Source organism: Giraffa tippelskirchi, chromosome 2 (assembly GCF_054371585.1).
Source record: "Giraffa tippelskirchi isolate mGirTip1 chromosome 2, T2T-mGirTip1v1.2.pri, whole genome shotgun sequence".
Lineage (NCBI taxonomy): Eukaryota > Metazoa > Chordata > Mammalia > Artiodactyla > Giraffidae > Giraffa > Giraffa tippelskirchi.
This window is the reverse complement of record NC_137276.1, coordinates 92,902,657-92,928,762: the sequence shown is the minus strand read 5'-3', so window position 1 is coordinate 92,928,762 and position 26,106 is coordinate 92,902,657. Positions and strand designations below refer to the sequence as shown.

Sequence of the window (26,106 nt, the reverse complement as noted above, 5' to 3'; positions counted from 1 at the left end):
TTAGTGTTTATGACTGACTTCCTAGCCAAGGTCTGGCAGGATGGAGGGCCTGGCTCCATCACTAGAGGTAACTGTTGGGTGGGAGGAGAGACTGGGCCTACTCTTCTCCCCTCTAGAGCCACCTGAAGACTCCAGAGGGGACAACCAGGAAATGGCCTTCTTATCTACCTCTACAGAGGTTCTTAACCAGGGCTCCACGGTGGGTTTCAATTTTGTTTTCCAGATAGGGTGGATACAAACAGGTGTGTTATCTTGGAAGAGGGGTCACAGCTTTCATTGGAATCTCCAAAGAGTCTAGCACACACAAACATCTTCAGAACTATTGCTCTGGGAAGATCCTCAGCAAAACTAGCTGAGGAAAAACCCTTAGCTAAATTCAAGCCCCATTTCTCTCTCACATCACTCCAGGGTGGCAGGAAGATTAAGGTAGGAAGGGTTAGAGAGTCACAGTGGGCATGGGTGTGGTAGGGTGGAGGATAAACGCTGTGTATGAAGTTTCCAGAGACAGTCCCAAGGATATCAACGTGTGTCCTTTTGGTTTGCAGGTTACACGGAGCCCAACATGCAGGGCACCCTCAGCTCTGGGCAGAGGGCTCTTTGGGTTGAGAGAAAGGCTACATTTATTAGGGTGTTTGTCTGGGGTAGGGAGTATTGTGAGCATGTGGTTATGAGTAGCTATGTGTTTATTTACATACTTACAAGGGTGAGTATAACACAGCCGTGTGGTTATGTGCATGAATGTTCTTTGTGTCAGTGTACATCTGAATAGTTTTGTGAATGTATTTGCACTTGGGTGCTCACTCCTGGTGGAGAAGGCAATGGCACCCCACTCCAGTACTCTTGCCTGGAAAATCCCATGGACGGAGGATTCTGGTAGGCTGCAGTCCATGGGGTCGCTAGGAGTCAGACACACTGAATGACTTCACTTTCACTTTTCACTTTCATGCATTGGAGAAGGAAATGGCAACCCACTCCAGTGTTCTTGCCTGGAGAATCCCAGGGACGGGGGAGCCTGGTGGGCTGTCGTCTATGGGGTCGCACAGAGTTGGACACGACTACAGCGACTTAGCAGCAGCAGCAGCAGCTCACTCCTGGACCCCTCAAGTCTTTGGCGAGGGTGGGTGGGGAGTTGAAACAGTGAAATTCTTACTCAGAATCTGTTTCAACTAAGTGAGATAATCTACAGACCCGCCAGAGGCCCACACGAGAAGTCCGGGAATCCTCAACTCCTCTCTCTCCTTGAAGCCCCCATCCCCCTCATCCCCTCAGTCCACTGCCACCATCGGATCCCATCGCCTCCCCCTGGACTACTACTTGGTCTTCAATGCCCTTCCCTCAAGACCCCTCCGGACAGCAGCCACAGTGCCCTTATTTTTCTGAAGTTAGGATGCCTAGGCAGCGCGCCCCACCGAAACCCACAGCAGATTTACACTGTCAGGGGATAACGCCCATCTCCTCCGTGTGACTCGGGGTCCTTTCACGACTGCTCGCTGGGCACTGCGCTCTCGAGGCCCCGTTCTTGACATGCGTCGCCCCTGGGCCTGGTCCTATTCCGCACTCCCAAGCTTTGGCTCCGATGCCTCGTCCTCCCAGCCTTTAGGCACTGCTCCTACACCCTGAATCTCGGAGATTAGCACTTGCCGCTGTAATAGCCCGATTACAACTGGCAATTATAATTGACAGAGGATCCAAGTCCGTCCGTCATGTTCCACTTGGGGACCCCTCCCCAGAGGACTCCCCAGAGGACAAAGCCTGAGCCGCCGCACGTTACAGGCCAGTCACACACAAGCTCACGTGTCTCTTTCCCGCCGCGTGGAGAATCAAAGGCCCAGGGAAAGGAATACGAAAATGCGCGTGCGCATAAGGACCAGTAGGAACTACGACTCCCAGAATCCTCCCGACAAGACTCCATTTCCCACAAGGCCTCGCGGGGCCCAACCCCGGAACTACGCTCTTTTCATGAAAGCGGAAGTTAGGGTGAGCCTGGTGGTGGAGTCGGTGCCTGAGAGGGTAGAAGAGGTTTTACGGATTGTCTACCTCCAGGGGTCGTCAGTGAGTCAGAAAGCGGGACGTCAGAGGGAAAGGACCTGGCACCAACAGCCTTTTCAGTGCATTATTCCGCTTTCCCTCTGGCGCGCACGACCAGGCCCAAAGCCGCCATGCACTCCCACCGCTGCGTGCTCTGTCCCCACCTCTGGGCGTCCCTGGGAATAGAGGCCGATGGCTCGATGGTCTTCAGTTCAGTTCAGTTCTGTCGCTCAGTCGTGTCCAACTCTTTGCAACCCATGGACTGCAGCACGCCAGGCCTCCCTGTCCATCACCAACTCCCGGAGCTTACTCACAAACTCATGCCCATCCAGTCGGTGATGCCATGCAACCATCTCATCCTCTGTCGTCCCCTTCTCCTCCTGCCTTCAATCTTTCCCAGCATCAGGGTCTTTTCCAAGGAGTCAGTTCTTCACATCAGGTGGCCAAAGTATTGGAGTTTCAGCTTCAGCATCAGTCCTTCCAGTGGTCTTGGTCTTGGGTAAAGCTTATTCCCAATGCTGCATTGCCTGTCTTGCACTGGGAAGTAGTGAAGACCTGGCCATAAAGGGCATAACCCACAGGGCTCCCCATGTTGGTCTCACAGCTTTGCTTCTTCTAGCAGTAGCTGCAGGAATCGAAGCTGTGGGCTTTGGGGACATGTGTGGACAGTAGCATGGAGGGGATAAATTTGTGGATCCTGACCTGCAGTTGTGGTTCCCAAGATGTTTCCAGTGGCCCCAGCCCTATGGGTATATAGGACCGGTCCAGCACATATCCTTAAATGCTTGGATTCTGTACAAAGTCAGCCCTCTTCCTCAGACCCTCCAGTCCCAGCTTCATTCCCTCAGACCCCAGCAACACCTTATCTGGGCCCTGCTGCCTATTTTATCTTGCTCGTTGGAAGCTACTTAGAGCATCCTGGGTAGAAATGGGAGCAATTGGTAGGACTGGAATGAGAAAGAGGGTCTGGACCATTTGGAGGAAAAGAAGAAAATAGAAGGAAAGGAATGGACTAAGAAGGAGCTGTAGGACATTTAGGAGACTGACAGCTACTGAAGCAAAATGGGAGGGTTAGGGTATAGGTGAAAGGGGGTGAGAGGTCTCAAAAGACAGAACTATATGTATCCCTAAACAGGCAGATGAACACATTTTTTCAGAGTTTCAAGCAAGATCATCTTCCTTTGGTGAAATACAGGGGTTTATCAGGATTACCTCATCATTGGTGCTCGTGAAATTTTACACTGACTGGCTAAAGGTCACATTCCAGGGAGAGGCTGAAACTGCTGTTAGGTTAGGTATTAAGTCTTGGTTTGCTGACATGGGGCTTAGCACAAGTGACTCCATTTGGGGCCTGTTGTTTCTTCTATTAACAGAATGTCCTTAATGAAGTTGTTAAAAAGTGTTCCTTTTACTCAATTCTGAACCTGGAGTATGTGTCCTTTTGTTATTCTGTGTGACAGAATGGGAACTATAATAAAGCAAGTTTGCTGCATCTCAAGATAACTATGTTCATTTTGAAAGAAGTGTTAGGAAAGGTAGTTATGTGCTCAGTCTTTCAACCCCTGTACTGTTGTATAAGAATGTGCTGTGGGCCCAGAACATTTCCTTACAAAGATATAAAGAGCTCTCACAGTCTGGGCTGGGCATATCCCTTTGTTTGGGAATATCTTTCCCTGTCCTGGACTGGATCTGTACTTCTTTGTTCTGCTTAACCGTGTGCATCACGTGACAGCCAACCAACCCTACTGCTGTATCTGTTTGCAGCAGGGAGAGAATTGGGCCCTTTGCTTGTAGCACAAGAAGAGTGCATACAGATCTGCTAACCATGGAGACTGTCATCAGTGAAGCTGATCTTGCCCTTTCTCTTCACTAGTAAAGAGTAAAGCATTGTTCACACATTGCCCGTGTGAATTGTGTCTTCTTGCAACACCAACACCTGCAACCACGGCAGGTTGACACCCTGGGGCTGATACTCTGGTGGCAGATGTTGTTATACCAACTACTAACCTCCATGCAGTGGGACTCCTCCCCAGAGGTTGTAATAAGTGTCACTTGCTCAACAAAAAGCAATTCTGTGCTTGTTTGATTTGCTAGTTGCACTATATTCTCTTCTAAAAAGCATCTCTTGTACTTGAATGACTGGAAAACAGTGATTTTTTTGGACTTGGGTATTTAGTAGAAATTTTCTAGAAAATAAAAGTCAGCTTGTCACTTCAAGAGAAGCAACTGAGATTATTGTTGACAATGATAAAATGTGGCCTTTCAAGCAAAAATTAGAATTTGAAAAACATATCTGCTGTGTGTGTGTGGTGTATATGTGTGCACGCACATGCTTAGTCAGTCATGTCTGACTCTGTGACCCCATGGACTGTAGCCTCTCCAGGCTTTCCTCTGTCCATGGAATTCTCTAGGCAGGTATACTGGAGTGGGTAGCCATTCCCTTGTCCAGGGGATCTTCCCCACCCAGGGATCGAGCTCAGGTCTCCTGCATTGTAGATGGATTATTTACCATCTGAGCCCCCAGGAAAACCCATGCTGTGCTGTGCTTAATCACTCAGTTGTGTCTGACTCTTTGCAACCCCATGGACTGTAGCCCCCCAGGCTCCTCTGTCCATGGGGATTCTCCAGGAACGAATATTGGAGTGGGTTGCCATGCCCTCCTCCAGGGGATCTTCCCAACCCAGGTCTCCTGCATTGCAGGCAGTGTCTTTACCATCTGAGCCACCAGGGAAGCCCAAGAATCCTGGAGTGGATAGCCTGTCTCTTCTGCAGGGGAACTTCCTGACCCAGGAATCAAACCAGGGTCTCCTGCATTGCAGGGGGATTCTTTACCAGCTGAGCTACCAGGGAAGCCCAGGGAAACCCATACTACCATGTAAATATCTTGATGGCTTTGCATGCTTTAAAGATTCTTCTGATGAGCTTGGTGTTAGTGGATGTAATTTCAAAAATATGTCAAATAATGAAATGTGTGTCAACATTTGGAAGATCTGCAAAGCTCAGTATATTAGATACCTGTTGTTGAATAACAGATTACTTCAAAACATAGTGATTTAAAACAAGAAAATTTATTATCTTTTGGTTTCTGTGGTTCAAAAATTTGGGAGTAACTTACGTAGGTGGTTCTAACTTTGGGTTTCACTCACCTACAGCTGCAGTCAATATGTCTGTCTCTTGAGGCTGCAATCGTCTGAAAGCCTGACTGGAGCTGCAGTATCTGTTTCCAGGATGGTACACTCACATAGCTGTTGGCAGGAGACTGGGTATCTCACCCCATGTACCTTTCCATAGGACTTTGAGTATCCTCACAGCATGGCAACTAGCTTCCCTCAGAGCAAGTGACCCAAGATCAAGGGAGCAAGATAAAAGCATCAATGTCTTTTATGATCTGTCCTCATAAGCCACATTCTGTAATTTCTACCACATTTTATTCTTTAGAAGTGAGTCGTGTGTACAGTCCATTCTCAAGAAGGGGAAAATAAGTTCTACTTCCTAAAGGGAAGAGGACCTAATACATGGACGTATTTTAATAGCACTACATTTAGTGACCTAATATTTTCCAAATGCCCAATGCATGATGTCACAAAACTATGATGCATGGGTTAAAAAAAACAAAAAACTTTTCCAACTGCAAGCTAGCCCAATGGATTTTTAATGGCACAGAGTGTGCAGAGTTCATTGATGGCGGTTTTAGATTCCACATTGCTACTAACCTTTAAGAAGCTATCATTTGTTGGGTTTTGGCATGATATCAAATAAAATGGGGCTTCCCAGGTGGCACTAGTGGTAAAGAACCCACCTGCAATCCAGGAGATGTAGCAACGTTTTTGATCCCTGAATCAGGAAGATCCCTTGGAGGAAGGCATGGCAACCCACTCCAGTATTCTTGCCTGGCAAATCCCATGGACAGTGGAGCCTGGTGGGCTACAGTCCATAGGGTCACAAAGAGTTGGACATGACTGAAGCGACTTAGCATGCAAATAAGAATGTCCAAAATTATCTGAAAAGGCTATTAAAATACTCCTCTCATTTCCAACTACTTATCTTTGTGAGGTCCAATTTTCTTCATGTACTTCACCCAAAATAATATTAGAACCGACTGGAATGCAGAAGCAAGTATGAGAATTCAGCTGTCTTCTATTAAGACAGACAGATTTGCAAAACTGTAAAGTACTGATTACTAGTAAAGTACTAATTACTTTTTGTTTTGGAAAGTATATTTTTCTTAAAAAGTGTATGTGTGTTCATTAACAAGTATTGGATTTATTATTGTAATTTTAAATGAAATATTTAAAAAGTTTCTTAGTTTCAATTTCTAATATGGTCCTGATGGATAGATATAATCCACATTAACAAAAGCTCTTTGGCATCCTCAATAATTTTTAAAAATGGAAAGGGGTTCTGAGACCAAAAAGTTTGAAAACTACTGGCTAAGCAATCACAAACATCCAGTCACCCTTGAAATGACATGTTTAGGTATGGGCTTGCAGTGCAGTTCTGGCCAGTGACATATGAAGTGAGGTGTAGGCATCGTGTTCAGTTTTCAGTTCAGAGTATTAAACAGAAATGTGCATATGGTCTTCAAAGGGATTGGTAATGTTCTGTTTCTTATGCTAGCTGATTGATATGCGATGTTTATTCACCTTCTTTATCTCTTACGTATTAAATTTTTTGTATGTGGAATATTTTATTACAAAAATTGAACACATGGAAGACAAGATTCCTCTTCCTCTATGTAAGCGTTTTTTCTGTTTTGCAGCGTATTCATCTGGCGAATTGGATCCAAGTGTGCACTGTTGGACTCTAAAGAATGTTGTGCTCATGGGTCTCTGAGTCTGTGTCAACATATTTGTGATATTTGACTTGTAACCTGAGAGTCCCCCGACCTCTTGCCACATATGCAGTCTCTCCATTCACAAGGCTGTCAGTTCAAGTTGTACAAAGTCCCTCATGAAAAGACCTTCCCTTCTCTGGGTTAGTCACTTCTCCTCTAAGATCAGGAAGGATACCAGTGTTTGTCATGCATCACATCTTTGCTAAGTTCCTTCACCTAAAGCCCATACAAGAATAGATATCAACTAGGTTTGCCAGCTCACCAGTTCTGTAAACTGCCACACACTGAATCCACTTTAGACCCTTTTTAGAACTTGTATGAGCACCTTCTAAATGGAACCCACAACAGGTACAAAGGCAGGCTCACGACTCTCACTGAGTGAGTGGACCTGCTCCCATGTCACACTGAGGACCTGGGGCTATGAAATCATGGTTTCTGGGGTTCTCCTACCCCTCTTCTTAATGTTACTTTCTCAGAAATTCATAAACCAAGTAGAAAATTAAAGAATTATATAATCCAATTAACAGATTTGAGGGGATACCTGAACAAAATCTGGGCTTGGCTATCATGGGTGAGGGGGGAATGCCTGCTGGCAAGCACAAAAATGTCTGCTACAGTTGTGCACACATATATGTGTATTTTAAATCTTTCCACAATAAAATGTATTGCTGTGTGACTAAAAAATAAAATGAGTAAAGGCAATGAATATGAAGGGGAAATAGACATATAAAACAAATAAATGCAGTCACATTTTGCGGTATTGAGCTATATGTTGGTAGAAGAAGCAGACCCATTTGCTGAAACCCAGTTTACTGCTCCATGTACCATATTTACTTGCTGCTTTTGCTGTTTATAAAGTTTACAACAATTCTTACTGGATGGAATTTTTAAAACAACCTTTGAACATTTCTGCAAAATCTTAGTTGTTCAGAATTCCATTATAACTGCATGACAGTATTTTAAGGGCTATTCATTCTATTGCAGCCCAGTTAGTTAGAAGAGAAGGAACATCTAAGAGAAAATATTCATGAGAATATATAAAATATAAAAGAGCACAAATATATTAATCAATAAGAAAAAGGCAACCAAATTGTCAAATGGACAAAGAATATGAACAGGCAATTCACAGACTCAGAAATACAGTTGGGGACTTCCCTGGTGGCTCATTGGTAAAGAATCTGCCTGCTAATTCAAGAGACAGCTTCAATCCCTGGTCTGGAAAAGATACCACATGCTTCAGAGCAACTAAGCATGTGTGCCACAACTACTGAGTTTGTGCTCTAGAGCCCGGGAACCACAACTCTTGAGCCCACACATCCCAGAGCCTGTGCTCTGCAACAAGAGAAGTCACAGCAATAAGAAGCCTGTGCACCGCAACTAGAGAAAGCCCTTGTGCAGCAACAAAGACCCAGTTCAGCAAAAAAAAAAAAAAAAAAAAAAATCACCATTAAAAAGTCTGTGTTGACTCAGAAAACAATCTTATGATTGCCAAGAGGAAGGGATAGTTAGGGAGTTTGGGAAGGTCATGTACACAGTGCTTTATTGAAAATGGATAACCAACAAGGACCTATTGTAGAGCACATGGAACTCTACTCAATGTTGTGTGCCAGCCTTGTTGGGAGTGGGAGTTCAGGGCAGAAGAGATATATGTATGTGTATGACTGGGTCCCTTTGCTGTTCACCTGAAACTACCACAACGTCGTTAATTGGCTATACCCCAATACAAAATAAAAAGTTTAAAGTTTGTGGTGGTGGGGGGGAGTCTGTATTTCTTTTGGGGTAGTAGGGGGAGCTAGGACAGAGTGGGCTGGGCTAGGGAATGATGTGGTAGGAGTGGATCAAGGACTGGAGTGTAAGGAGAAGGATCTATGGGACAGGGGGTGATTTGGCCAGACTGGGATTGATGAGTGAAGGCGAAAAGGGCAGAGGGTTTGCAGAAACCAAAAGGTACTTGAAAGGACTGAGGGAAGTGAGAACAAACGCAGTGGGAGAACTGAGACTGATTAGAAACAACTGAAGAAACTTGATAAGAGGGAGGGGAAGGGTGTGGACCTGTCAGCAACTAGGAAGGTAAAATGGAATCAACTGGCTTTCAGTGAACTGACCTAGAGCCACTGGCAAACAGGACCTGTTAACACTAAGCAAGGCCCCTGTAGAAGAAGAAGGTTTGAAGCAAACAGGAAACACTAATTTTCAGAATGCTACTAACTGTGCCTTGCAGAGTTCTTTTACTTCCTCTTGTCTTGGCTCTATTATTACATTGTAGTTTGCCTCTAAAGCAACCGAGATCTTGGAAGACTCCTTTGTCTGATGGTCAAAGGTTTGACTCTTTCCCCTGTGATCCTAAGGTGAAAAATAGGGTACAGCTGCCTTTAGTAGAAACTTCCTCTGTCACTCTTAAAACTTGGGAAGTTGCTTCAGACCCTAGGAGGGCATGAACCATGTCTCTCTGCAAGAAGGTGTAGGTATGCATAAGGGCATGCAGACCCTAAGACTCTTTCTCTTCTCTCTTGGTTTGAGGCAGGCATGGTTTTAGGAAGTAGAAGGCCCTGTGGTCACTGGCTTTCTCAGTGGTTCATGCCGTTTTCCACACAGTGAATCACAGGGCAAACAGAAAGCAAAAATCTTCCAGCAGTGAAGTGGTGGGGTTATGGGCTGAATCATAACCCCCTGATTTCATATGTTAAAGCCCTAACGTCTGTTGCTTCATAATGTGACTGTATATTTGGAAATGGGACCTTGAAAAAGGTTAAGTTAAATGAGGCCATTAGAGTGGGTCCTAATCTAATCTGATTGGTTTTATAAGAAGAGTAAATTTGGGGACACATGAGACACACCAGGATTGTGCACACACAGAGAAAATGACACAGCAAGAAGGTGGCCATCTGGAGGCCTGAGTAGAGACAGTCTTGAGCCTAAAGATGCAGATGGTGAACACGGCCTTGCTAGGCTGAGTGAATGAAAGAAGGAGGAGACAACCTCAGACTAGGGAAAGGATGAGGGAGTAAGTGACAGCTTGTTCCACTGGAAGGTTCCAGGGGCCTTGGTATTCTGAAGAAACTAGCCACACTCGGCAGCTGAAGTAAAGTTGAATTACTGCTGTACCAGCAAAGTGACTCAGTTATACATACATGTACATTCTTTTTCATTTTCTTTTCCATTATGGTTTATCACAGGATATTGGGTATAGTTCCCTCTGCTATACAGTAGGATCTTGTTGTTCATCCACTCTGTATACGCCAGTTTGCATCTGCTAATCCCAGACTTTCCTGCTGTCTCCCATGCCCCTCCTCCTTGGCAACCATCAGTCTATTCTCTCTGTCCCTAATTATTTTTCGTTTCATAGATAGGTTCATTTGTCTTATTTTAGATTCCGCATGGAAGTGATATCATATGGTATTTATCTTTCTCTCTCTGACTTACTTCACTTATTATGATAATCTCTCGTTGCATTCATGTTGCAGCAAATGACGTTATTTTGTTCTTTTTTATGGCTGAGTAATATTCCATTGTATATATGTACCTCATCTTTATCCTCGCATCTGTCGATGGATATTTAGATGGTTTCCATGTCTTGGCTAGTGTAAACAGCACTACTATAAACATAGGGGTGCATGTACCTTTCTGAACCATGGTTTTCTCTGGATATAGGCCCAAGAGAGGGATTGCTGGATCATATTGTAATTCTATTTTTAATTTTCTGAGGAACTTCCATACTGTTTTCCTCAGTGTCTGTATCAACTTACATTCCCACCAACAGTGCAGGAGCGTTCCCTTTTCTCCACACCCTCTCCAGCATTTATTATTTGTAGGCTTTTTAATGATGGCCATTCTGACTGTCATGAGATAGTACCTCAGTATAGTTTTGATTTGCATTTCTCTAATAATTAGTGATGTTGAGCATCTTTTCATGTGCCTATTGGCCATCTGTATCTCTCCTTTGGACAAAAGTCTCTAGGTCTTCTGCTCTTTTTTTTCTTGGGTTGTTTGGGTTTGTTTTTGTTTTTGTTGTTTGGTTTTTTGTTGTTGTTGAGTTATATGAGCTGTTTGTGTATTTTGGAAATTAAGCCCTTGTCAGTCACATCGTTTGCAAGTATTTTCTCCCTATTCTCAAGTTTCAACATTGCCTTTTTCTTTGTATAATCCCTACCTAAATTCCAGCCAGTTGCTCATGGTGCCTCCAGCAGGCTCCTGAATGTTAAGGTTGTGCTCACTGCTGTGTCCTCAGCACCATCATCTAGAACAGTAGTACTCTACGAGTATTTGCTGAATGGATCCATAGATTTATGTAGAGGTAGATGATTGCATGTACGAATCTATATGAGTCAAGGATGCAGTGCCTTCTGCTACTACCCACAGCCATTTGTGATTCTCTCTGTGGTGAGTCCATTTCTCCTTCCACCTGTCCCCTAATGGCTCTAAAAGCCCTTAGTCATTTGGCTCCAGTGTCCTAGTTTTGGAGACCAGCTACTTATTAACTAAACCGTTGCACCACTCGCTCTTATAGCCTTAAATTAATTTGGGTTAATTCTTAACTGTTTCCTTTCTGTTCGTGTGTCATTTAATGGTTTGCCTTTATCTGATTTTCCCCAATTTCCTGTGCATTTGTGGTTTTCTACAGGAGCTCTGTACCAGAGGCCTCACACAGCCACACCAAACAAGTGTGGGCACCTAGGGTTTCTAGGAGGGCTCTCTGGCTGCTCTGGGTCTCATCCAACTGGTGTCCAACCAAACATTCCCAGCCAAGGTTATTTATGCTAGAGGAGGAAGAATGCCTGCCCCAGAGCCAGCTCTTGGGGAAAAGAAGAATTGTTGATATAGGCCAAGCCCCCAGAGAAGAAAGATTTCACTGCAGCTGCTAAAGGTTGGTGATATACTTTTTCTGCAACTCAGTGAAAGTTGTCCATGTTTGCTTTCTTTCCCATGAATTTCATTAGTGTGTTTTGTCCAAATGATCTTTGGAATAAACAGGAAGAAAAAAATTTTAAATCAATAGAATAAGCTTCTTGGCAGACTGAGAGTTTTATCCATCATTGATTCTCCACATCTAGCATAGTGCTGGACAGGCAAGTGCCTAATAAATATTTGATGAAGGAAGGAGAAAAGGATAGAAGGAAAGGGGGGGTGGGGAGGAAAGGATTTGAGATTGCCATAGATGGAAAGAATGCTCATTTATTGCTCAAAAATAATACGATGATATCATAGTTATGTTTTCAAAGCTAATTGGTAGCATTATCACTGACACCTAGAATCAATAAAACAAATTAAGTCACTTTGCAAATTAAAGGACGTATTTATAAAGATAAAATAATAATAGACAACCAGAATAACAAAAACAATCAAAAAGTGTTTCTTGGAACTTAAGCATAAACACTAGTGCTCACATTTTAAGATAAATTAAAAACTCTGTAATGTAATTGCCATTTGTTCTGTCTATACCCAATTTTCCAGAGCAAATTAAAACAACCCAGGACTTTAGTTATGGATAAATGCAAGATGATTGTGGAAGTGATCGAATTGACTGCAGCTGGTCAGTTTGGTATTTAGAAAAGGCCAACTAATCTGAAATTGTGGATTAAATAAATTTACAAATATGTAGACTTCCTACTGTGGAGAGGGATTAACAACTCAAAAATATTTTATTACATGCCAATGAAAAACATCTCAGGACAGAAAAAGACTAAGGAAATTAGCATTTTTAAAGTATCAATCTTTTATTTATTTGATACCATACAAGCAACATAGTTCAAGTCCAGCAAAATAATTCTATATGACACATATGTGGCAAAAGAACACACCACCGTGATGGATGTAGAAGAGGAATAATTAAGGCATATCATTTTTATAAAGTCAAGATCTCAAAACTAAGATGTTGTTTCTTCAGCAATTCAGATAGTGACATATATTAAGGTTCTTGGTGTTACAAAAGCTCACTATAATTTTATATCATTTTAATTTGGGGAGAATAAAATATAACTTAGAAAAATCTAAAAACATTTCCAAAGCAAAATTTCAAGAAACCTCTGTTTTAACACCAGTCTTGCAAAGATTGTATTAATGAGGTGTGTAATTTGTTTTGAAGGATTTGCCAGCATTGATTTAGACTCTCATGATCAGCACAACTATGTTATAAGAGAAAACTGTTGGTAACGTAGGTAGATGGTGACTGGCGACTGCCAAAAAATAAAATTGTACTTTCTTAGTTGCTGTGGGGTGTTCCCAAAGTTATGATTCAGGCTTTTTGTGCACAATAAATTTCACATGTGAAAGTGATTAGTGCAAGAGTTCAATGGGTCCCAAACTTCAACCAGTGATGATTTTTGTCCTGTGTTTTGCCACTTGCACGTCCATTTAACATGTTTTGTTCCTTTAAATGAAAATTTTTTTTCTTTTTTTTTGTTGGAGGATAATTGCTTTACAGTGTCAAACTTTTTTTTTTTAACTTAAATATATTTAAAAAAGAAACTTGCTGGATATTACCACCTAACATCATCTCTGATGGGTATTCTTTGGAAAGCACTTCAAGAACAAAATAATAATGATGATGATGATGTTGATGATAATTTAAGCCTATTTCAAAACTAATTCTATGAGACAGAGACATCTTGGTAGAAAAGAAATTAGAATCCTTGGAGCTCCTGGGAAAGATTTTGGGTAAATCATATGCTCAGATTACAGTTTGCCTTCTGTGGCTTTATTTAAGAAGCAAGTTAATGTTTACATGACAATGAACTTCAAAGTCCAGGCAATAAGGAGGAAAATAGAGTGAGAGAGAAAAACAATTGGCTTGTCACTTCTCCTTACCGTGTGGGGAGGCCACAAGGGTCAGCAACACACAGACACTGGAGGGAACCCAAGTGTGGGGGGCGGGGTCCTATATTACCGGAGCACAATAATTCTTTATTAAATCATTGATATAAAAATGTATTATCCTAAGATACAAGCACTATGTTTCCTGACTCACATGGCATTTACTCTTGTTGGAGTTTCACCAAGTCTTGAAATAATTCTTTCTACAGTCTTGGTGGAAAATTCTTTACCTTACCGCCTTTGTAGGATGCCATCTCTGACCATGTTGTGTGTCTTGACTGTGATACTCATGGTTTACAGAAGTGAGTGCTGCTATTATAACAAAGTGGGACATTATATAATACAATGAAACAACATTATTCTTTTCAAGCACTTCCTTTCTGACTCTTCCTCTTATGGGGAATTTTCACTTATTCCTGCCTTTTAAGTTAGGCCAGCCTCATACATGACACCAGCAGGGTAGACCAGGGGTGAGGGCTTGCCAGACGGGCCCCTGGACAAGACATCTTCCAGGCTTGCTTCAAAGGGAAACTCCAGGCCTGGAGGCCCAGCAGTAAACCAGTGCCTGCCTGGAGGGAAGTCACTACTTGCATTTTAAACATGGCATACAGTATTTTGAGGGGCACACAAATAACATTTAGAAATGTTAAGTCCTGGAAAAGGTCCCTTTAAAGTCATAATGCTGAAAGCTCAGCTTCTCTGGATGCTGGTGCTGAATCGAATCTTGGAGACAGCGTTTTGGGTGAAGTAGAGAAGGATAGCTTTATTACTTTGTCAGGCGAAGGGGGCCACAGTGGACTAATGCCCTCAAAACCGTGTGTCCCCACTCGGAGAAGATAGTGAGAAGTTTTATAGCCATTGTCCAAAGAGGGCGTGATCAGCTCATGGACATTCTTCTGATGGGCTGGTGGTGAGGTAAGGATGAGTCAGCATCATCAACCTTCTCTATTCATCTGGTCTGGGGTCTGCATGCTTATGGGCAGCCTACCAATTAATCATTAACTTCCCCTACTTTGGGGCAGCGGGGCGTGGTGGGGGGGCGGCCCCGGGGAGGCGGTTTCAGTATCCACAAAATAGTTCAAAGATAACTGTTGTGTGTTTCCATTGATGGGGAAACAGGACCTTGGCCCAAGGCTGCTCCTGACTGTTTCTCCTTGGTCTCGAATCCCCTCCAGTCTCTAATTCACAACTGCTTGAATCTGCCCATTGGAACCCAGGGAAGGTCCTGGAGGCTGAATGAAGGCTGTTCCCTATAATCAAAGAAATGGGGGCACAGAAAGTCTCTGTGCTCAGGAGCCCCACAGGGCCCTGCACAGTATCAGTTGGGCTCCATAGCTGACAGGTCTGTGTGTTCCTAAAAGACTGTCTGAAAGGAGGCTGAAGAGATTTTCTTCAGATGAAAAGGCAGAGATTTGAGCTAACTGCCTCCTCCCTCAAGGAGGGGGGAACAAAACTCTGCATGCCTTAAGTGTGACTTCCTTCTGAAGGGCACAGTCTGGAAGGGGCAGGGGGTGACTTTACAGTGGAGAGACCTGGCAGAGATGAACTCAGCCAGGTGACCAAGGTCAATATCAGCAGTGATAGCTTAAGTCGACAGTGTGCACCTTGACGATGAGAATGGCCCTTTTCCCTCTATGGTCTTCCTCTCCAGTATCTGTAACACCAGTGCAATAATGAGGAAAACAACAGACAAACCCACATTGAAGGAAATTCTGTAAATACCTGACTTGCCATTTCCTTCTCCAGGGGCTCTTCCAAACCCAGGGATCGAAGCCGCTTCTCTTGTGTCTCCTCCATTCGCGGGTGGGTTCTTTACTGACTGAGCCACCAGGGAAGCCCCCTCAAAACAGTCAGAGTCATCAAAACCAAGGAAAGTGTGGGACTTCCCTGGAGGTCCAATGGTTGAGACTCCATGCTTCCACTACAGGCCAGAGGTTTGATTTCTGGTCAGGGAACTCAGATCCTGCATGCCATGTGGTATGGCCAAAACCAAACCAAAATAAAACAAACAAACAAACAGAAAAATCAAGGAAAGTGTCAGAAACTATCACAGCCTAGAGCAGCCTAAGGAAGCTTGACAACTAAATGTAATATGGTACCATGAATGCTTTCCTAGAACAAAAAAGGTACATCACCTCCAAACTAAGGAAACCTGAACGAAGTATGGCCAGATGAGAGTGTTTCTGACTTTGAATATTTCCTGAAAATCCAAGACAGACTTTGTAGTTACATCAAGAATTAGGTGCTGCCTCTGGTGGCTGTTACCCCAAGATAAATGGGGACAGATTCTGGTCATATAGTCTAGTGCTTGAAGTTACTTCAAGAGGGAGGAGCCAGGAGGAATGGCAGGGATAAATCATTTAATATACACACTCATTCATTCATTCACACACCAATCCAATGAAACAGTGATACTTTCTTTTCAAAACAGCTCTCCCAGTCTCCATGGGCTTCTCTGTGTCTATCCATCTTTACAGGTGATGTTTATCATGCACTTTCATGTGCCTACTAGCTTAAATCATTCTCTCCTTGGCTTCACCTACAACTTACTTGCCATAATCCTCTCATCAGTAAATAGATCCACCTGTCTAAAGACTTCCTTACATGTACAACTCACAGTGGTACTCAGGGCTCCTCAAAACTTGCTGAGCCCACTGCTCTTTCAGTCTCTCTCTTGGTGGATGATGCCACCACCCACTGCTCAGCAACCCAGATCAGGAGCTCACCCTGTGCTGAGCTGTTCCACAAAGCCCCTGAGCTACAGAATCGTGCCACCTCCTGAATGTTTCCAAGAGCTGAGCCTCTGTCCAAAGGCTCAGCTCTCAGAAAGAAGCCTGAGTTAAGAAGCTTCAGTTCAGCTTCTTAACACATCTCATCCTAGAGACAGCCTCGGTCCCCAGCTGGATTCCCACCTCCAGCTCATCCACCCACCACCTGCCCATGCAGGGATGTCTCTAACGCACAGACCTGACCACACCACTCCGCTGGGACAGCTCTCCAGGATTCTTCCTCACCCCTGGAATAAAAGCCAGGCTCGTCAGCTCAGCACACAAGTCCCTTCATGAATTGCCTCCTGTCATTGTCCCCTCATCTCTTGCCATGTTCCCAGCCTCATCTTCTGCTTCTACCATACAACTGGAAATCCCCTTGTTCAACTTCCTCCCATGTCCTCCTCCTTCTTGGGCTTCAAGCCTGAGGCGGGTGCCCTCAGGGGTCCTCCTTAGTGTTCTGATAGGTGCCGCCTTCCCCCTTCTCCCCACCACCACTGTGCATAACTCAGCCATTGTGCTCAGTCATGAATGCAGTAATTGGCTAGTCTAAAAACTAAAAAATACAGCAATGAACAAAACAGAAAACCCTGTCTTCTTGGAGCGTCCTGCCTTTGATTTTTCTTTGCACGCTGCCTTCGATTTTCCTTCTCCCTGGGGAGATTTTGAAGGTGAGAACTGTTCTTATATGCATCTTAAATACTTAACACAGTACACAGCACATAACTGGTGTACAAAAAATACAGATGAATAGTCCATGAATGAAAACCGCTGTTTCGCCCATCCTTCACGCCAACTCAAGGATAGGAGTTAGAGAAAATGCCTTCAACATGCTGAGCAAAAACAACCGGAAGGCCTCACTCCATACCCTCCCTAATCCTCCCAATTTAGTTAATTTCCTTTCCATTGAGCAGCAGAAGTTTAGTGGCACATCAGCGTGTTCTTCTGCAAGGGTGTCCTCTTGGCTCTGGGGAGGACAGTTCTTGCACAACCAGAATATCGTAAATATTGGTTGTTTTTAAGAATCAAGCTCCAGATGAAGCACCCACAATTCTATTTCTAGAACAGAGCAAGGATGTTATAAACTTTGTTGCCACAGAACCATGATAGTCCAGGGGCCAGAGCTTAGGGATGGGGTGGAGGAGAGTAGGAGTGGATGGACATGCAATGCAGGGTGATTTCCTCCGGAAGTGCCCCGAAGCTTGCCTTACACCAGTGTATCAAGAACTAGAAAATTATCCCGCACCTCTGTTGCTCCTTTTTATTGGACAGCCTTTAGTCCTGTTTGAGATTTTTGCTAAATCAGATGCACACTATTGTATTTGTAAATTTAGAAAACTAGTTGGATTAGCAAACCAGTGAAGAGGAGATGGCATGCGTATTGAGGAAGAGGGAGGTCACTGTCAGCAGGAGGCTGTCTGTGTTCCCTCCTCACCTGTGGGGACAGGAGTTGGGAGGTGAAAGAGCCCAGTGTTGACTGTAGTCAGTGACCTCAGGGAGGTCTGGCCTTCCCATCAGAGCTGAGTCACTAGCTGACGTGCTCTCCTGACTGTAAGGCCACCACTGTGCCCTCCCCTGGGTCTCCGGAACAGAGAATTCTCCTGGAAATTCAGCAGAGGTGCTGGAGAGACCTGCACAACCTCCCTCCCGGAAAGCCTTCCCCTCCTCCCATGATGGGGGGTGTGCGGCACCTTCCTCTTCCTCTTTGTCCCCTTTTCTGATGAAGTCATTTCTTGTCCATCCTGTGGAGCTGTTAGACAAAGCACAGCCTCTGCACCTGCAGAGGGGGCAGAGAGGGGGCCACCCACTGCCTCGTTGGGGAATCTTGTGCAGGGTACTCATACTCTATGCCTTACTTGCCTCCCATCCTCTGGATTCTTTTTTTTTTTTTAATGCAATCTTTCTTTGTGTATTATTTTGCTGCGCTGGGTCTTCCTTGCTGCAAGCAGGTTTTTCTCTAGTTGAGGAGAGCAGGGGCTACTCTCCAGTTGTGGTGAGCAGGCTTCTCATTGCGGTGGCCCTCTGGTTGCAGAGCAGGGGCTCTAGGCATGTAGGCTTCAGTAGTTGCAGCACGCTGGCTCTAGAGGGCGCAGGCTTCAGTAGTTGTGGCTCAGCTTCTCTGCAGCATATGGAATCTTCCCAGACCAGGGATCGATCCCGTGTCCCCTGCATTGGCAAATGGACTCCTATCCACAGCACCATGCAGGGGACACAAAGGCAGAGCCAGCCAGCCCACACGTGTTACTATGAAACCATGTCCAATGAGGGAGCTTCTTAAACCATCACCCACAGAGAAGTTTGTAGCATTGAGGTCCTTCCCTCAGGGCAGGCCGAGTGCAGCCCTCACCTTTCCAGGATCCATTCATCACGGTTGCTCATGTCTGCTCCCAGAATGCCTGTGTGCATGTCGTGTGTGGGTGTTTCACTGTGATGATCTCGGAGGGGTTTCAATAGAAGGCCGTTCTCTGAATTCTTTTGGCTGTGCGTTGTAAGCTGAGCCTGGGCTGGAAGAGACGTTGGGAGTTCACCATTCCTGGGTTTGGGCGGAAAGGGGAAGATCTGAGAAGCACAGAGCTAGCCGGGAGACCGTATTCTCTGGCAGCTGCTCAAGTGTTTGGGAATCACGTGTTCCTGATGGAGAGGCTTCTTCTGGGAAGGCCTGTGAGTCAGGACCCCCGGAGTCCTCAGCTGGGTGACTTCGCATGAGTCACCACGCCGATCGATGTCAGATGAATAAGTGGCGATAGTGCATTTTGCCTTCTCTGGTCTCAGGGCGTGTGGCCCTTCAGGGGGAGGGTCAGAAGTGGGGAAATGTGTCATCAATGTCTTCCCTTTGCTCACCCCTCTCTTTTCCTGCAGATGGTGTCAGACAGCACATCTCAGCAGCGTGCAGTGTCTGATTCTTGCTCTTATCTTGTTTTTCTTTGTCCTAGTTTTTTTTCCTAAGTTGAGTCATTCAAGTCTTTTCATGGCCTCTGAAATGAGTTGAATTTTCCTAGTCTTCCATTCAAATTCTGGCTCCTTCCCATTTTCCCGTTCCGAACGCCCTGTTCTCCAAACAAATTCATCAGCGAACTCTTCCCGGCACACCGCACAGACTTTTCCAACCTCGTCCGTGCTTCTCCTCTTGTCGGGCTGTACCCACCACACTCACCTTTCAAGTTTTGCTGTCTTCTTATGTAAATCTACAGAAACCCTGCCCAAGTTTCACCTGGCCTCTCCACCCATCTCTGAACCCCTAGCCTTAGCTGTACTTGTGACCCCCTTGGACTGGGCAGGGTTGATGGCTTCTGGCATCTTATCTTCCTGCCTCTCCTTTGTGTCGGGGACACGTATCTCACTTTGCTATGTTTCCAGAGCATTCCCAGAGCTCAGGGCAGGCTAGAATAGATCTGTAATATTAGCAGGTGCTCCTTGATGTTTGCCTGAGATAAGGATGAAACAAGCTGCCGCCCTGAACTGTGCACCCAGTGTTTGTTCCCGGGGCCCTTGGGTTTTAGGAGCGCCTCTGGCCGAGGGTGGGGGGAGGGGGACAGAGAGAAGAAACCCAAGCTAAGTAGGCTTACATCTCTTCTATATGGGGGTCTCAAGTCACATTAAAAAAAAAAAAAGTATGTGCTGAAAATTTGAAAACCATTGTGATAATTTTCATGGCTCAAGTGATAAATAGTAGGAAAAACTCGTGCCCACTGTTGAAAAGTGGTGCCTGTAACACTAAGAAACTATCAGAAAAGGAAGGGTTTGGCTGAGAGTGGGCACTTTACACAGAACCCAGTAAAAAGAGCTGACCTGTAAGAAAGGGACACATAAACTTGCCGAGACCGTCTAAATGCTTAGACGTTTACATTTTGGGTGACCAGAGGTCACAAGTGATGAAAACTCTGAAGTGAATCATTCAACAGTTAGACTGTCTCTTCTGTGCAGGCCTTGGAGCCCCCCAGGGGTCAGTGTGAAGCCAGGGCTGCTGAAGCCTTGTTTGGATGCAGGAGATAGGATGGAGTGGACCAGCTCAGTGAGAGGGGACGGGCAGTGCAAGGCACAGGCTAGGAAGGCAGGAGCAGCTGCAAACCGCCTTAGTTGCTCACACCAGACTTCCTCACCCCACTTCTCTCTGCCACCCTCTGCCTGTTTCCCCCCTTCCTGTGCTCAAGGTGGCCACAGGCCCAGAGTCTATGGGTCTTCCCTGCACCAGAGCCCACAGTCGTGTGACTGGCTGCCCCTCACATTGTAAGAGGGAGAGCCTGGATCCAGCCCATGCTGAGTGGAGAGGAGGAGTCACCAGGGGGTCAGGCTGACTGTAGGAGGCCAGGTGTGGGAGCCAGGGCAAGCCAGCTGACAGACCCTGCAGGGGTTCTGAGCCCACATGTCCATTGTGTGAACAAAGGGACGTTGAAGCGGGGGATTTGCATTGTCAGAATCAGTCACTAACTGTGAGGCTCTTGCTTCCTCCAGAGGCTACAGCCTTGTTTCCTCTCCCCCAGCATGGACTCTGCAGCATAAAACCAGACCTGGTTAGCGGCTTCTCAGCTCTGGTGACAGAGGAAGTCGGAACACATGAGACCTTCACACACAGTGGGGTATCTTCCGTACAGAGCAGTGACTGAAACCAGCATGTAAGATGAAACTGCTGTTGCTGCTGCTGCTTAGTTGCTCAGTTGTGTCCAACTCTTTGCGACCCCATAGACTGTCGCCCACCAGGCTCCGCTGTCCATGGGATTCTCCAGGCAAGAACACTGGAGTGGGTTGCCATGTCCTCCTCCAGGCAATTTTCCCAACCCAGGGATCAAACCCGGGTCTCCTGCACTGCAGGCGGATTCTTTACCAACTGAGCCACCAGGGAAGCCCCAAATGAAACTACATGTAATCAAAACGTCTCTGGAAAATCCTTCAAATCACCCAGAAGGTATGGGACACATATGTCTCCCAGCAAGCCCAACACAGTCGGTTTTTCCTTTAGCACCAGAGCAGACTGTGTTTTTTGGCTGACAACCAGGCGATGTGATTATTGTGCTTTCAGGGGCCATGTGTTAGGAAAAAAAGCCTTTAAATGCTAGATCCAGTCTCAGCTACAGAGCTGCAAGGGGAAATGCATATTCCCTCTGAGGCATCTCCTTATAGGAGTGGGGGAGGATACCCCACAACCTAAGATCTTCTCCCTAATCTGCCCTTCTCTTCCCCCACCTCCTCTCCCTCCCTCCCCTCCCTCACCCCTCCCCTACTCCCTCCCTCCTTCCTTCTTTCCCTCCCTCCTTCTTTCTTTCTATCAATCATTTCTTTCTTTCCTTTTCTCCCTCCCTCCCAACCCCCTCTTTCTTTCTTCCTCTGTCCCTTTCTTTCTTTCCGTCAAGGATATGTGATGGTTACATTGACTTCAGTTAGTTTCTCCTGGGATGAGATGGGATTTCGCTGGGAAAATGAAGGAGCTCTGTCTCTACCCCATTTGGCACTTAGGTGTCCTCTGTCCATATGGGGACAAGGTGCTCTCTGAGGCAGGAACAACGTCTTGTAGTTTCAAGTATCTCTTCCGTACCTTCTCCTTCTCAACACCAACCCCAGCCCTCTGCAGGTACAATGTCCTACTTAGACGTGCTTTGGTGACCTGGTTGATTCTGCCCATTTATGCTTGGTTCCCCTACCTGAGAAGTGAACTTTAAGGAAGGGGAAAGGTACGTTAAAATAAAACACTTACTGAATTTTGAACAGTTAGCTAACAACAGACATATGATAAATTAGCTAATTTTGAACAATTAGCTAATGATGGAAGACTCATCCTTGAGGTCTTTCTCTAAACATGAACAGAGGGACTGGATTCATGGTCTTCAACTTGGCCATCCATAAGGATCACTGGATAGAACAGATTCTGATTCAATAGCTTGAATCAGATAGCCACTGCTGCCATGTCCCCAGCCCAGTGCTAATGCAGGACCACACCATCACGGAAGGGGCCACGATGGGAGAAACAGCCCCATAGTCTCACATATGAACTGAGGAATATACTCCTCCCCAGGACCTGGTATGTAGATTTGTTGTGAAGACGAAATGGCTTAACATTTGTCAAGCATTCAGAGCAGTACCTGACACAAAGCAAGCGCCACAGAAGTATTTTGAATTAACAATAATTTGTAAAATCCCACGCTAGTTGTCTGACCCCTACACCTCCAAAATTAATGAAATCAACTTCTTCGATGCAGGTGAAATCTTGGGTGGAGAAAGCTGGTAGACAAAATAAGAAGTGTGAATGTCTTTCATCATAATTTTACCTGCCTTGGAGCAGGTAAAGATCTAACCCACATCTGCTGTCCTAGGTGGCGGAGCTGAAAGAACAGCCCCCAGGCACAGGGCATCCACAGCTGCCACCCCAATTCCCAGAGGCAGCACGGTTATTCTCCCCTGAGTTAAGCTCACTTCCTCAGACCTCCTCCCTGCAGAGGTCTCTGCTGGGCTCTGTCATACGTCCACCCCACCCCTAGTCCCTGTCAATCACATTACCCCATGTTGTTTCATCCTAATGGTCATCACTATTTAAAATGATCTGCTTTGTTATGGTGACTTCCCTGCTAGAATGGAAGAATGTCTGTCTCATTCTCTGCTATACTCTGTGCCCAGTGCCATCTCTGACACAGAGGAGATGCCCAGTTCATATTTGTGAATGCATGTACCACAAAAGTATCAGAGAGTAGAGAACTGAAGGGGAAAATATAACAGGTTCATTCTGTTTTGTCGATGGTCCTCTTTCAAGCTCTCATTACTGTGAGCTGGGAGCTGCTTCCCAAGGGCTGCAAGGGTCTGAGGGCAGCCAGTCTGGCGTGGAAATCGCTAACCATTGGAAAAGGACGCCTCCCAACTTTCCCTGGAAGGCTGTCAGCCCTGCCCTGACTGCTGGCTGGTCGGACATTTGTCTTCAGGTCTCAGCTAGGTTCAGGGGCACCGGCTGGTGCCTTGGACAACCCTTATTGTCAGAAATACTTGCATACTTCACACAGAGACATAAAACCCAAGCCACTTGGCCTTCCCAGCTAGAGCAACTAGCATGCTTTTCAACTTCCTTCTCAAGACCATCAGGTATAAAATTTACTATTTCATATATCCAGATGGAACATGGCCCAGGCGTCTGGGTAGTTCAAATCAAAGACAGAAAGTTTCTAATTGGGAGTCACAAATGAATTTATAAGTACAACCCACCCAAACTTCTGTAGTGTCTCTCACAAAGACCACTGTTGACATTTGGGCAGAGGTCCTACTTTGTGGTGTGGGACTTTCTAGCACGATAGATACCTAACATCCCTCTCTTTGGGGAACTAAATGCCAATACCCTGGATGTCAACAAAATGCCACCAGGCATTTCCAAACACCCTTTGGGGGTGAGACTGACCCATTTGGAAAATGCTAGTTAGGGGGAAAGTAAATCACTTCATTTGAACTTAAACGTGGTTATTTTAGCATCAGCTTGTTTGGGAGGTTTTTAAAAATAATTTTTAATTACAGAAGTAATCATCTCTTTGTATAAATTTATTTTGGATAAAGCTGAAGTCTCCTTTGACACCTACTTGCAGTTTTATCACCTGTCCACTTCTCTGTGAAAATGAGGGTAATTGATATGATTTCTGTCCCTTTCTATGTGCTTCCATACGTTTATAGAAACCTGTATACAAGTCCAGTAGAGTGTCATTAGTGTGTGTTTGTACACAAGCATCTCATCTGCATTTGAGATTTTCACTTGGCAATATGTGTTGAAGATCTTTGCATGTCAAAACACATACAGCAGGACTTTCCTGGTGACCTAGTGGGCCAAGACTCTACACTCCCAATGCAAGGGTTCGATCCCTGATCAGGGAACTGGATACCACATGCCACCTCTAGAGAGCCCACATGCCACATCTAGAGAGCCCACATGCCTCAACTAAGACCCGGTGCAGTCAAATAAATAAGCAAATAAATCAAATTGTAAACAAACAAAAGACATCCTTGAAGAAAAAACAGAACTCATAGAGTTGCCTCCTCCTTTGTAGCAGCTGACAGTATTTTACTGTGATGATAGGCCTCTTAGCAGAGAGCAAGCAGCAAAGGAAATTACTGACAAGGTATCGCCTGTGGTCTGGTCACAGGACCAGATTAAACAAAAGCTGAGGTCATGTTGAATCATTGCCTCCAACCCTGCTGCCGTCCACAGAACAAAGCAGTTCCTTGACTTAAATCCAGAAGTAGTATCTCTAAGGCTGGCTACTCTGACTGGCATATGAGCCCAGCTCTCTGAGTCTCCTGCACCAAAATGGATTCCTTTCCTTCCTCAGCCTCTAGTGTGCCATGTCCATCAATAAGTCCTGGTTCTAAGAGGGCAGGTTTGATGACCGCCTTTGTCCCTGAATCAAGCAATGCATAGAGAAAGATGTTTACTTTTATGAGTCACTGTGGGTCTATGAAGTGAGTACCTAGTATCAGGCACTTTCATCCTTTATCTCTAAGCCCCACAACATCCTTCATGATAGGTATTACCAGTTAATTTTTTTAAATAAGGAAATTGAGCCCTAGAGAGTTTGGATGATTTGACCAAGCTGTTCAGTTATTGAGCAGACAGCAAGGGCACAAACCCAGGGCTTGCTTTCAGATGATAAACTGTGATACCATAGATTTATTTATTTAGTCATCAATATTTGTTGAATGTCTATAATGTGCTGGAAATGGTACCCAGTGCCAGGAATATGGCACTGAATAAACAGAAAGGAGATCTTTGCCTTCATAGAGCTTACCTTCTAGTCAGGGAAATGATTAAGAAGTAAACAGATAACTACATCCTGTAACTTAGGGGATGCTAAGTACCGTGAATGAATAGAAAGCAGAAAAAGGGACAGAGAGGTGCCGAAGGGGCTTCCTTATGTTTTATTTCTATTATTTTTCAAGTCTTATTGAATTTGTTACAATATTGCTTCTGTTTTGTATTTTGGATTTTTGGCTGAGAGGCAGGTGGGATCTCAGCTCCCCATCCAGGGGTCGAACTCACACCCTGAAAGGTGATGTCAGCCGCTGGACCACCAGAGAAGTCCCAGAAAGGGCTTGTTTCGAAAGGGTCTTGAATAAGGCCTCTCTGAGAGGGTGAAATTTAAGCAGAGACCTGAGCGAGCCATGCTGAAAACTCAGGTGAACCAGGCAGAGATCAGCAGGTTCAGAGGTCCTGTGGTGGAACATGCTGGGCAGGGCATTTCTAAAGAGCAGAAGGAGGTCAGCAAGTCCAGACTGGAGTGAGCGAGGCAGAGAGACGTGGAGGTCAGGCCAGAGAGAAGCCAGGTCCTGATCACTTGAGCTTTCTAGGTCATGGTTAAGACTTTGGATGGATTCCCGCTGTGATAGGAAGTTGTTGGAGAGTTTTGAACAGGGGAGTGGTATGTTATGGATTAAGTTTTTAGAATCATCTGGCTCCCATAAGAAGGAAGATTGTGAGTAGGGTAGTGTAGATTCAAGAACCTCAGTTAGAAGGCCCGGTCGGAATCCCGAGAAGAGAAGGTAGTGGTGTGAGCCAGAGTGGTAAGCTGAGTGGCTAACAGTGGCTGGATTAGTATGTTTTGGAGGTAGAACTGATAAGGCTTTTTGGTGAGTTGGATAACCCTTAAGGAGGAAGAAGAGCAGTTAAGAATGACTCCTAGGTTTTTGCCTGACCATCTCATGGGAGAT

At 45.2% G+C, this 26,106-nt stretch overlaps 1 protein-coding gene across 3 annotated transcripts in view; it reads left to right on the top strand.

Annotated features, from left to right (window-relative positions):
* The window catches only part of PXYLP1 (2-phosphoxylose phosphatase 1), a 157,123-nt gene that overhangs the window by 103,365 nt on the left and 27,652 nt on the right, over positions 1-26,106 (top strand). The window contains exon 9 of one of the 3 annotated variants that reach the window (XM_081569663.1): positions 6,788-7,551. The exons of 1 other annotated variant lie outside the window; for it this stretch is intronic. The gene's annotated coding sequence lies outside the window, so the exon portion shown is untranslated. Of the gene's footprint in view, positions 1-6,787; positions 7,552-26,106 lie in introns of those variants that run through there. One more of the 3 variants, XM_081569660.1, reaches the window with a different exon arrangement.